The 13,158-nt window shown below is 37.0% G+C and overlaps 1 protein-coding gene across 6 annotated transcripts in view; it reads left to right on the top strand.

Annotated features, from left to right (window-relative positions):
• Nucleotides 1-13,158, top strand: part of RABGAP1L (RAB GTPase activating protein 1 like) — a 753,664-nt gene that overhangs the window by 192,079 nt on the left and 548,427 nt on the right. The window lies entirely within an intron of this gene.

The raw sequence follows: 13,158 nt of genomic DNA, 5'->3' as shown, positions 1-13,158 counted from the left end.
ATGTGTATTTTCTGACCACAATGCTATGGAACTTGAAGCCAACCACAAGAAAAAATTTGGAAAGACCACAATTACAAGGAGGTTAAAGAACATTCTACTAAAGAATTAATGCGTCAACCAGGAAATGAAAGCAGAAATTTACAAAATACATGGAAACAAATGATAATGAAAACACTATGGTCCAAAACCTTTGGGATGCAGTAAAAGTGGTGATAAGAGGCAATACGCAGCCATCCAGGCCTACGTCAAGAAGCAAGAAAAATCTCAGGTATACAACTTAACCTTACACCTAAAGGACGTAGAAAAAGGACAACAAATGAAACCTAAAGCCAGCAGAAGAAGGGAAATAATAAAGATCAGAGCAGAAATAAAGGATACAGAAACAAACAAACAAGCAAAAAACCTCCAGTAGAACAGATCAATGAGGGGCACTAGGGTGGCTCAGTTGGTTAAGTGTCTGACTTGATTTTGGCTCAGGTCATGATCTCACTGTTGTGAGATTGAGGTCTGTGTTGGGTTCTGTGTGGAGCCTGCTTTAGATTCTCTCTCTCTCTTTCCCTCCCCCCCGCTTCTTCCATCCCTCTCCCCAGCCTCAAAAACTATCTCTCTATCTCTATCTCTATCTCTCTATATATATCTATATAATAGAACAGATCAATGAAACCAGAAGATGGTTCTTTGAAGGAATTAATGAAATTGATAAACCCTTAGCCAGACTTATAAAAAATAAAAGATAAAGGACTCAAAATCACTAATGAGAGAGGAGAGATCATAACCAACACCACAGATGTAAAAATAATTATAAGAGAATATTATGAAAAATTATATGCCAACAAAATGGGTAATCTGGAAGAAATGGATAAATTCCTAGAAACATAAACTATCAAAACTGGAACAGGAATAAAGAAAACTTGAACAGACTGATAACCAGCAAAGAAATTGAATCAATAATAAAAAAATCTCCCAACAACAAAAGTCCAGGGCCAGATGGCTTCCCATGGGAATTCTACCAAACATTAAAAGAAGAGTTCATGCCGATTCTTCTCAAACTGTTCCCAAAAAATAGAAATGGAAGGAAAATTTCCAAACTCCTTCTGTGAGGCCAGCATTACCTTGATTCTAAAACCAGATAAAGACCTCACTAATAAAGAAAATTACAGGCCAATGTCCCTGATGAACCTGGATGCAGAAATTCTCAACAAGATAGTAGCAAGTTGAATCCAACAGTACATTGGAAGAATCCTTCACCATGATTAAGTGGGATTTATTCTTGGGCTGCAGTGGTGGTTCAATATTTGCAAATCAATCAACGTGATAAACCACATTAATAAAGGATAAGAATCATATGATCCTCTCAATAGATACAGAAAAAACATGAGAAAGTACAGCATCCATTCTTAATAAAAACCCTCCACAAAGTAGGGATAGAGGGGACATACCTCAAGATATAAAGGCCAAATACGAAAGACCTATAGCTAATATTCTTCAGTGGAGAAAAACTGAGAGCTTTTCTTTTCTTTTTTTTTTTCTTTTTTTTCTCTTTTAATTTTTTTTTAATCTTTATTTTTGAGAGAGAGAGAGAGAGAGACAGAGTGCGAGTGGGGGAGGAACAGAGAGAGGGAGACACAGAATCCGAAGCAGGCTTCAGGCTCCAGGCTCCGAGCTGTCAGCACAGAGCCTGATGCGGGGCTCGAGGTCACAAACCATGAGATCATGACCTGAGCTGAAGTCGGACACTTAACTGACTGAGCCACCCAGGCGCCCCTTCTTTTTTTTTTTTAATGTTTTATTTATTTTTGAGACAGAGACCGAGCATGAGTGGGGGAGGGGCAGAGAGAAAGAGAGACACAGAATCCAAAGCAGGCCCCAGGTTTCGAGCTGTTGACACAGAGCCTGATGTGGGGCTCGAACCCATGAACTGTGAGATCATGACCTGAACTGAAGCTGGACACTTAACCAACTCAGCCACCCAGGTGCTCCAAGAGCTTTTCTTCTATGGTCACTAACAAGAAAGGGGTATCTACTCTTACCATTGTTATTTAATGTAATACTAGACGTCCTTGCCGCAGCAATCAGACAACAAGAAGAAATAAAAGGCATCCAAATCAGCAAGGAAGGAGTCAAACTTTCACTATTCACAGACTACATGATACTCTACGTAGAAAACCCAAAGGACTCCACCAAAAAATTGTGCTAGAACTCATACACGAATTCAGTAAAGTCTCAGGATATAAAGACAATGTACAGAAATCTTTTGTATTTCTGTACACCAATAATGAAGCACCAGAAAGAGAAATCAAGGAATTAATCCCATTTTCAGTTGCACTAAAAACCATAAGATACCTAGGAATCAACCTAACGAAAGTGGTAAAAGATGCGTATTTTGAAAACTATAGGACACTTCTGAAAGAAATTGAAGAGGACCCAAAGAAATGGAAAAGCATTCCATGCTCATGGATTAGAAGAACAAATGTTAAAATGTCTATACTGTGCAAAAGCAGCCTACACATTTAATACACTTCCTATCAAAATACCACCAGCATTTTTCACAGAACTAGAACAAATAATCCTAAAATTTGTATGGAACCACAAAAGACCCCAAATAGCCAAAGCAATCTAGAAAAGGAAAGCAAAGCTGGAGGCATCACAGTTCTGGACTTTAAGCTGTATTACAAGGCTGTAGTCATGAAGACAGTATGGTACTGGCACAAAAACAGACATATAGATCAATGGACCAGAATAGATACCCAGAAATGGACCTACAGCTATATGGTCAACTAGTCTTCAACAAAACAAGAAAGAATATCCAATGGAAAACTGGACAGCAACATGCAAAAGAATGAAAGTGGACCACTTTCCTACACTATACACAAGAATAAATTAAAGATGCATGAAAGAGGTAAATGTAAGACAGGAAACCAAAAAATCTTAGAGGAGAACATAGGCAGGAACCTATTTAATTTCAGCCATGGCAATTTCTTGCTACATACGTCTCTGGAGGAACAGGAAACAAAAGCAAAAATAAACTGTTAGGATTCCATCAAGATAAAAATCTGCACAGTGAAGTAAACGATAGTTAAAAGGCAGCCTTTGGAATGGGAGAAGATATTTGCAAATGACATATCTGATAAAGGATTAGTATCCAAAATTTATAAAGAACTTATCAAACTCAACACCTAAAATACAAATAATCCAGTTAGGAAATGGGCAGAACATATAAATAGACATTTTTCCAAAGAAGATATCCAGATGGCCAACAGACCTATGAAAAGATGCTCAGCATCACTCATTTTTAGGGAAGTACAAATCAAAACTACATTGAGATATCACCTCACACCTGTCAGAATGGCTAAAATTAACACAGGAAACATGTTGGTGAGGATGTGGAGAAAGGGGAACCCTCTTACACTGTTGATGGGAATGCAAACTGGTATAGCCACTGTGGAAAACAGTATGGAGGTTCCTTGAAAGTTAAAAATAGAATTACCCTATAATCCAGCAATTGCCCTAGTAGGTGTTTACCCAAAGGATACAAAAATGCTGATTTGAAGGAGCACATGCATCCCAATGTTTATAGTGGCATTATCAACAATAGTCATAGTATGGAAAGAGCCAAAACGTTCATTGGCTGATAAAGATGTCATTGATATATACAATGGAATATTACTCAGCCATCAAAAAGAATGAAATCTTGACATTTTCAATGACATGGATGGAGCCAGAGTGTATTATGCTAAGTGAAATAAGTCAGAGAAAGGCAAATACCATATGATTTCACTCATATGGGGAACTGAAAGCAGATGAACATAGGGGAAAAAAGGGAGAGGCAAACCATAAAACAGACTCTTAACTATCAAGAGCAAACTGAGGGTTGTTGGGGGATGAGTTAAATGGGTAATAAGTCATTCCAAAGGGAATTTGTACTGAGCACTGAGTTTACATGTAAGTGAAACGCTAAATTGTACTCCTGAAACTAATTACATATATGTTAACTAACTGCTAAATGAATGAATGAATGAATGAATGAATGAATGCAAGATGTTAGAGGTACAGACACTCAGAGAGAGAGAAGTTGAATTCCAATAGATAAAATTTGGATACCTCTTGAAAGCTATGCACTTATGGTCATTCCCAAAGCGAGGTTTTTGTTGAATACTTAAAACGGTCATGTTATCAAGTTAAGGGATTAAAGCTCTCTAAGAAACCTTGAGTTTCATTCTCACTACTTTTCTTGAAAAGAGGATGATATTTTGCATAAGAATAATACACCTGAAGGATAGAATGATGCAACAGATTCCCATTCCTTTCACTATGACCAGCAACCAGATTTTAGGGCAGAGGAACAGAAGCGTGGATTGTAGTTTGACTTGATGGAGTATCTGACTTTCACATAGGTCACATTTTATATGCTGTCCTTTATCACGTTTTTGAAATTTATTATGAGTTGTAAATATACTCATAAAAAGATTAATGTATCAGATCCTATGTGATGTTTTCAACTGAAATAATATAAGCAAACAGTAATTCTCAATACACGGGAGTACCTTGTCACTCCAGGAGTGTGTGTCCTCAGTTGAGAATTTACTGTGTGCATTGAGAAACGTCATTTATGGAATGGGCTACATATGTAAATGATAAATAGGTAGAGTTGAGAACCACTGACTATAGAAGTCACTTATGCTGAGATTCAGTGGCCCTCAGTCCAAGTCGGTATACATGGAAGGCTCTTTGACTTTTTAATGCAATTTCATTTTGCCACCCATTCAGCTAAGAAGTGTGCAGAGCAAATGGATCTTTTTCACAGTGCAGACTACAGGTACATTTGGCACTTACCAGTGATCTCAGTTTTGAAGAGTCTGCACTATAGACTGTGAAAAATGTAGACAGTTGGTATTCAGGATATGCCCTCTAAAGAAAAAAAATAATGATTTATTCTTTTAGATTTTTCAAGTGTGATTCCCATATCCGTTAAGATCATTAGAAGGCCATCTGTAAATCAAGCTTGTTATTTGGTATGTTTTATTAAAATTGTAAAGGTTTAATTAACTTCTAATGGGTGCCCACTACTTTGCTAAGTGCTGTGGACACGAAAATAAATAAGACATGACTCTTATCTTGAGGAGCTTTTAGTCTAGTTGAAGAAAAAGACCCATAAATAGATAATTTTAGTAATATATTGTAAATGCAGTAATAAGAAATGATCAGGATATAATGTGAGCTGACTAAAAGAAAGTTTGGCCTGAAAATTCAGGGAAGACTTCTTGGAAATTGTGCCTAGGAGTTCAGTCTTGATTAATGTATATTATTTAGCTAGAAATATTTGGATGCCTGGTAAGGGAGACCTTCCAGGCAGAGGGAAAACAGCATTATGTGTGCAGTAAGTTATATTCACTCATAAAGGTGGGAAATGATGCATTATGAGTTTAGAATACAGAGGGTGACTGATGGATTGAGGGCCTTGTAGGCCATTCTGACTTTGTATTTTTATGCTTTAATCAAGGGTTGGTATAAGAGATATTTCTACAGGTGTGGTAAAAATGTCTTCATGGACATGACTTACTATGTTATTCAGGGTATTTTGTATAAAGATTTAAGAGATTGCTCACACATCTTGGGAAAAGATAGCTTTCTTTTTTTTTTTTCAAAAAATTTTTTTTTAACATTTATTTATTTTTGAGACAGAGAGAGACAGAGCATGAACGGGGGAGGGGCAGAGAGAGAGGGAGACACAGAATTGGAAGCAGGCTCCAGGCTCTGAGCCATCAGCCCAGAGCCTGACGCGGGGCTCGAACTCACAGACCGTGAGATCGTGACCTGAGCTGAAGTCGGACGCTTAACTGACTGAGCCACCCAGGCGCCCCAAGGAAAAGATATCTTTCTAAGTGAAGTTATTTTTTAAACTTTTATCAGTAAGAATTGTGCATGTAACCCTTCATTTTTTTCATTCTTGTCTTTGGAGAAGGTTAAAGCTTAGTGTTTCATTTACCTGTTGTATGTTGTTTTTGCTTTGATGTTCTAAGGCATCTTCTCAGTCCCACAACGATCCTTGACTTTTCTTTTCTCTGTTGCCATGTATCTATATACATTTGCTTTTTTCTGCTAGAACATGAATACCTCAAAATCAGGGAGCGTGTCTCTTTCATATTTTTAAGCTTGTCCTTGTAGTGAATGCTTAGTAAATGTTTGAATGAATCAGTAATTGATTAATTGATGTTTGGTTCATTTTACTTGTGCCTATCGTTAACTTCTGTCTCAAATAATTGTTTCTGGTAAATGGATAGGGTAGATATAAATAAATAAGATATAAATGTACTAGTGGTATGGGCTTCATATATCTAATTTCTTAAATCATCAGTTTCTCAATACATGAGGAGGACATTGTATAATAATAGCTACTGTTTATTGAGGGTATACTATATGCTAGGTACTTAAAGCTTTCCTTCAGATTGGCCTTTTTTTGTGCCATTGCATATGTTGTTCCTTGTTGGGAAGATATTTTCATCAGAACTTCTGCTTGCTGCCTTTTTCTCATCATTTAGATCTCAGCTCAAGGCTTAAGTGTTATCTCTTCAGATAGTCTTCCTTGACAACTTCTAGCTAACGTAGGCCCTTTCTTTCTTAGTTTTTTTTTTTTTTTCCTGGAAGTCTTCCCTTTTACACTGAGGCAGTGTTAGTCTTTCTACCATCTTTTTCTAATGGTACTTTGAACACACCGTTCTAGTAATTCTAAAAATACCTTATTATAAATATGGGCTTTTAAATTCATTTCTCTCACCTTTCAGAGTGTGAGTTCCTAAGGGGCAGATGGTGTTTTATTCTCTTTTGAGTTCCCATTGCTTTAGTATGTGGCAAGTGTTAAATAAATATTTGTGTAGTGAATGGAAATATCTTTGAAATGTTAGATTCAGTGAAGAATAACATATTTTTGGTTTTAAAATATGTTAATGGGTGTTAGAATAAGTGATATAAGGGTGAATAAGTGTTCAGAACAGACTTAACAGAGCAGGCTTCAGACCCCTACCCTTGGAAAAGCCTGTTTTCAAGGTCAGCCCTTGGCTCTTACTGGAAAACAGATTTCGAGAAGGTTCCCACCATTCCCTAACTGAGAAGAGTGGCTCACTGTGCCTGCACTGTGTGTACTAACAATATTGTTTCATGCTGAACATGTAGCTTTCCTTCTGGACTGTGGAATTTTGGCTCATGCTAGGCAGAAGGTCCTTATGTGATCAGCCCCGACGAAAACCTCTTTCATGAGCTTTCCTGGTAAACAACATTTCACATGTGTTGTCACAACTCATTGCTGGAGGAGTGAAATGTGTCCTCTGTGACTCCATGGGGAGAAGATTCTGGGAATTTTGCACCTGGTTTCCTCCAGACTTCACCCAGTGTCCAGTGTGCCTTCTCCCTTTGCTTTGTACCCACAGCAATAAGTCGTAAGTGTAAATACAACTCTATGCTGAGTCCTGTGAGTCCTCCCAGTGAATCATTGAACCCGGGGGTGATCTGGAAGACCTCTGATTTAATAAGATAGATAAATCTTTTGTACTTCTAATTTTTGGAGAAATGATAGATAATAAGCAAGAAAATATCAAGAACTAATAATGCCATTTAGATATTTAAAATTGGCTGATTGGTGTAGTTAGCTACTTTAGATTATATGTTCAGGTAAAAATTTCTCTGAGGATGTGGCATTTAAACTGAGATCTGAGTAATAAGAAGAAACCAGCCATTGGGAGATGGGGAAAGAGCATTTCTGAAGAGGAAACAGTGCAGAGGAAAGTGAAAGTGTGCCTGGTGTGTTTGAAGAATAGAAAGGAAGGCAGATGACTGAGGGGAAGGGGGAAGCCAGAAAGTGGTACGATACAGACATGGTCAGGTAGCCAAGGGATATTTTGTAAGTTCCTGTAAGCCACAGTGAGTTGGTTTTTTTGTTTTGTTTTGTTTTGTTTTGTTTGTTTTTTTGTTTGTTTTTTTAAGACTTTGAAGTGTTTTAAGCTGGGCAGAAGAGACAAAGATTTGATTCATGATTTCAGAACACTTCAGCAGCTGTATCTGCGGAGAGAGAAGTTCTGTGGAGTAGAGATGGAAACAGGGAGACCATTGGGAGACTCTTACAGTAGTCTGGGCCAAAATGTTGGGGGTTTGGATGAGGGTTGTAATGTGGAGAGGGAGAAAAGTAGAGAGATTTGAGATACATTTTGGAGGTGGAATGGACAGGGGTGGGTAATTAAATGTAGGCATTGAGGGAAAAAGAATAACTTGTAGATTTCAGTTTTTAACTGCGTAGATAGTGCTGTCATTTATGAAAATGGGAAAGGGGAGGGAACCAGGAAAATACAGGTAGGTGAAGAAAATTAAGGGTTTTGTTTTGAAAGTTTCTCACATATTCAATTGGAGATGTCATATAGGCAGTTGATACATAGGTTCTGAAGCTAGTGCATTTCTTTTAATCATCAAGCATGTATTGAGTGCTTACCAGTTGCCAAGTACTTTGATAGGGTGAGGAATGCCGTGATAACTAGGACACAAGTCCCTTTGTTAAGCAAGTAAGTTAGATCAGAAAGGAAGGCAGGCAAGTATTCAGGCCATTACAGAGACATGTGTTATCATAGGGCCATGCAGAGAGTCTCTTTTGGCGATTTCTGCCTGTTTCTCCCATTGTGTTTTGTACTTGGTAACCTCTTCATCAGTTACTAGCTTTCCCTTAGGAGGAGAATATAAAAAAAAAATCCAAATGCAGAGATGAACCTGATTTCGCTGTTACTTCCTTGACTACCTGATTTCATGTGGCTGCTTTGACTAGTCTTGTGGGCGTTTCCCACTCCTTTCTCGTTTACTTTTGAGTATTTTGCCTTTCAGAGTTACACTTATGGCTGAAGGGGTCATCTGCCCAGTTAGAGGGCTCGTGAGTGCATTGTGTACCACAGAGTGCGTGTTGGGGAGCTCCCTTTCCACCTTTCAATTAAATTTGAGCTATTCTAATGGGTTTTTTCTTCTCTTGCTTCCCTTTGTTTCTAATTTTCTCCAACCCTTACTTAGTTTTTCTCCCTCTGATTGGCTGCCTTTTAAAAAGTCATTCGTTGAATAATAAGTTTTAAAATAATCCTTCAGTGTAACTGTTTACACATGTTCTTTCTTATAATCTGCCAGACACTAATTTCTTTCTTCGTCATCCCTCAGTTTATTTTGAAAAGTCATTGATAATGCATTCAAATAGTCACTGCCCGACTTTTTATTATAAGACCATACTAGTCTCTCCAAACACATCAAATTGTACATGTTAAATATGCACAGCTTTTCATACGTCAATCATACTTCAATTAAAAACAAAGGAAATGAGCAGAGAATTCAAATGCATTTCCAAAGCCCTGAAAATACAAAATGTAAATAAATACCTAAGTAAATTCTAAGTCATTAATATCCCAGAAAAATGTAAAACATAAATACACACACAAAAGGATAAACTAGCCTCATGATCAAGAAAACTGTTTAATGTTAAGAGCCTTAACCTTTTTTTTACCTCAAATGTAAGCTAGCTTTTTTCTGTTCTGATTATCTGTACAAATTTGTGAATCTAAAAAAACAATGAAAAAAAAGAGGAAGGTGTATTGACTGCCCTGGTTCTCTTGAGTATGGTTGACAGATTTCACTGATGAGTGATACATTTTTATTAGTCACATATGCTTAGCAACTACAGGGTTTATTAATTAGAAACCTGTAATTAGAGTCAGAATGACAGTGATGATGGTTTAGTTGGAAAGAAATCATGAAATTTGTGGTCTCTTCCACCTTGAATCTTCTATGATAAATCACCTTGCTTTTGACAGTAGGAAATGTTACCACATTTCAGAAATTAAGGATGATCTTTTGTTTTACTCCAATAATTTACATTTGGTTATCAGCTTCCATACAGAACAAGTATTTTCTGACTCTGTCATGTGAGAAATGAGAGATTATATTATATTCAAGGTCATAAAAATGTGGCTATAGTTTTTGGCTGCCCAAAATGACATTGTTTATTACTAAGTAATCAAAATAAATCACTTTTACACTATTCCAGGTTGACAGGTGTCATTATATAGACCTGTATTCCTACAGGCTTTGCCAGATTACTAAGATTTTTTATTCCCCTCCCTAATTGTTTAGAAGAGAGTTTACAGGAACCTTTGGTTCCCTGTATCATTTACAGCAAACAGTACTTATTAAAAAAGAAAATTAAGGGGAAAATCTTTGAAAACCTGCAATAATCATATTTTATTTATGGTTATCAGTTTTTTTTTAAACGTTTGTTTATTTTTGAAAGAGAGAGACAGAGTCCAAGCCAGGGAGGGGCAGAGAGAGAGGGAGACACAGACTCTAAAGCAGGCTCCAGGCTCTGAGCTGTCAGCACAGAGCCTGACATGGGGCTTGAACCCACGAACCACAAGATCATGACCTAGGCGCTTAACTGACTGAGCCACCCAGGTGCGCCTATCAGTTTTTTATTTTATGAGTAATCCTTCAGATGATCTTGTCATCTTTAGATGAAAAGAAAAATGAGATTTTGTGCTAATTTCCCCCTAGTTTTGTCATTTATTTTTAACTCCATTGAAAAAAAAGCTTTTTTGTGTGTGCACCCACATGTGTATATATGTATATATGTGTATATACATATACACACACGTATGTACACATACATATATATGTGTATATACATATACACACATATATACATAAATATGCATATAAATAAATATATATATATATTTTTCCTTTTATGATGTCTGCTGATAGCAGTTCTGAAACTTTCCTTTTATGATTAGGATGAAAAACAATTTTTTTTTCAAAGCAGGGAGTGGCCAAAGTTGAGAGAGCCCATAAATTATTTTGATTGAAGTATCATACATATTTATTTTGTTTGTTATAAAAATTTACATTTATTGTATCTTATTTTGGTCTTGCACAGTTAGTTCTGCTGTCTGAATGTTAGAAATGAGTGGATAATAAGAAATAAGGCTGGAATGCTTTTTTAGTTACTTTGAAGTGCTGGGCCAGAAACTGACGACTCCATAATAAAAATAATAGAAAATGTTACCTCACATTTGAGAACTACCGTGTGATGGGCACCACGTTTAGTATCACACATGCATTTTCATTTAATTTTACACTACTAGGTAATTAATATTGTTACTTTCATTTCACTGACGTTTACAGAAAGTAGTAGTCCTGTGGTGCAGGAGTCTGATGACATCTGGTATACTCTGTGTGGTCCTGCTTTCTGAAGGAGGAGAGTGACTGTGGGGAAACAAATTGAGAAGGAGAACGTTCATGGAAAGGATTGAAGTTGGGCATATTAGAGGAGTCTCTAGCCAAAGTTTGCTACCTAAGTTTAGCAGAGTCTCTCAGAGACCTCTTCTAAAGTGAACTTTATAGACGAAGTTGAAGCTGTTAGCTACGGATTCCCTCAACTTTCTATCTTAACGTCTTTAAGCTTTTCCAAAGCCCCACATTCAGTCAAAATACAGGATGTACTTCTGGTCAGTCACTACCTTTAATCCAAACCTGGGCAATTTCATGTCTTCTTAGGGAATTGGCCTGATTCCTCATCTTTCTCTTTCCAGTGTTTTCTTTCTCAGTTACCTTACATGTATGAACATGTTCTAAAAATAAAGCAGTAACAAAGAAATACTTCCATTTTTTCCGCAGTTGAGTAAAGGCTACTAAATAAAGACAAGATACACTCCCAGCCCTGACAGAGCTTGGATTCTGAGAAAGGGACAAAGATGTGTAAAACATGAAAGTTATAGGTATTAAATGCATCATAATGAAAACAGACATGTTTTCTTGGAAGTCTTACAGATATTATTGTAGGAGTCTCTGTAGGAGCCAAAAAGGAAGAACTGGCCAATTTTCTGGGGAATGGGGCTTGATGAAGGAAGTATAATGCTTGAAATGACTGTGTTGTTCTTTTTAGCAATATTATACTCTCTTACCTTCCCAAAGCTCATGAGCTTGGATAAAGAAAAATCGACATTTACTGTCACAATTTCCCACTCATTCATTCTTCAAAATTTGCACTCCGGCTTTTATCCCAGTATTGTACATCATAGGAGGTTAATTGGTTGAATGAAAACAGCTTTTAATAGCTAACATGCCTGTCTTTTGCCAGACACTGTAATATATATGTGTTTTGCATAGTAATTTGCTTAATTGCTATTCCCATTTTGCAAACAGGTAGCTGAAGCACAGAGAGGTTAAATAACTTAACCAGCATCACAGCTACTAAGTAGTGGAACTGGGTTTCACATCCAGGCATTTTGGCTCCAGAATCCAGTATGAATGACTGAATGGACCTGGTTGCCTCTACTCATGTCTGCACATAGATGCCCATGTACTGAAGGTCACTAATTTTCAAGACATACATTTTTTGTACCTGTAATGGATTTTCTTTTCTCGCATCTTCTCCTCTCCAATTACCAGTTTGGGAAACTTCTAACACTCTTTGGCCAAATACATCTAGGTACTGGGAATATAGAAATAAAAGTTAGTCCCCACTGCCAAGAAACTTAAAGTCTAATAGGAGAAGATGGAGAGGAAAATAGAGATTGTAATATGGTGTGATAATTGCCATGATAGAATATGCCCAGTGGAGTAGCATTCAGCCCATCCAGAAAAGGGTAATCCTAACCTGAATTTTGATGGAAAAGAAAGATTCAAGAAGATAGGAATCCCAGCCTTCTATCATTTTTCCTTTTTCCTCTCTGTAGAATGGGATACAGTTGCTTTTTCAGAACTTTCAGAGTTATCCTTTTACATATCCACATTGTTCTGTTGTTCCTTTTCTTCTTTGTCATGTGCTACTTGCTAACTTCCTCACTGTTTCTACTGCACTTTGGTCTCCAGTGTCTTTGTCATTCATATTTTTTTTTCTTAGTTCATTGCTTTCATTCTACCTAGACACTCTGTCATGTCTAATATAGTAGGAACTTTATATTTCTTTAGCTTCCTTTTTTCCTCTCTAGCAGGAAAGCCATTAAGTATTTAAAACACCTATGGTAAGTAGTTTCTGCAGTAAAGAAGATAGATCTGGCTCACTTTTGAGGTCACCGGGATATCAATTTCATCCTTATTCTTCCTGAATGTCAAGGGGATTACACCCCTGAAGCCTCTCCATTATCT

Source organism: Panthera pardus, unplaced genomic scaffold (assembly GCF_024362965.1).
Source record: "Panthera pardus isolate Hobbes unplaced genomic scaffold, ASM2436296v1 HiC_scaffold_21, whole genome shotgun sequence".
Taxonomy (NCBI): domain Eukaryota; kingdom Metazoa; phylum Chordata; class Mammalia; order Carnivora; family Felidae; genus Panthera; species Panthera pardus.
This window is presented reverse-complemented; position numbering and strand designations above follow the sequence as displayed.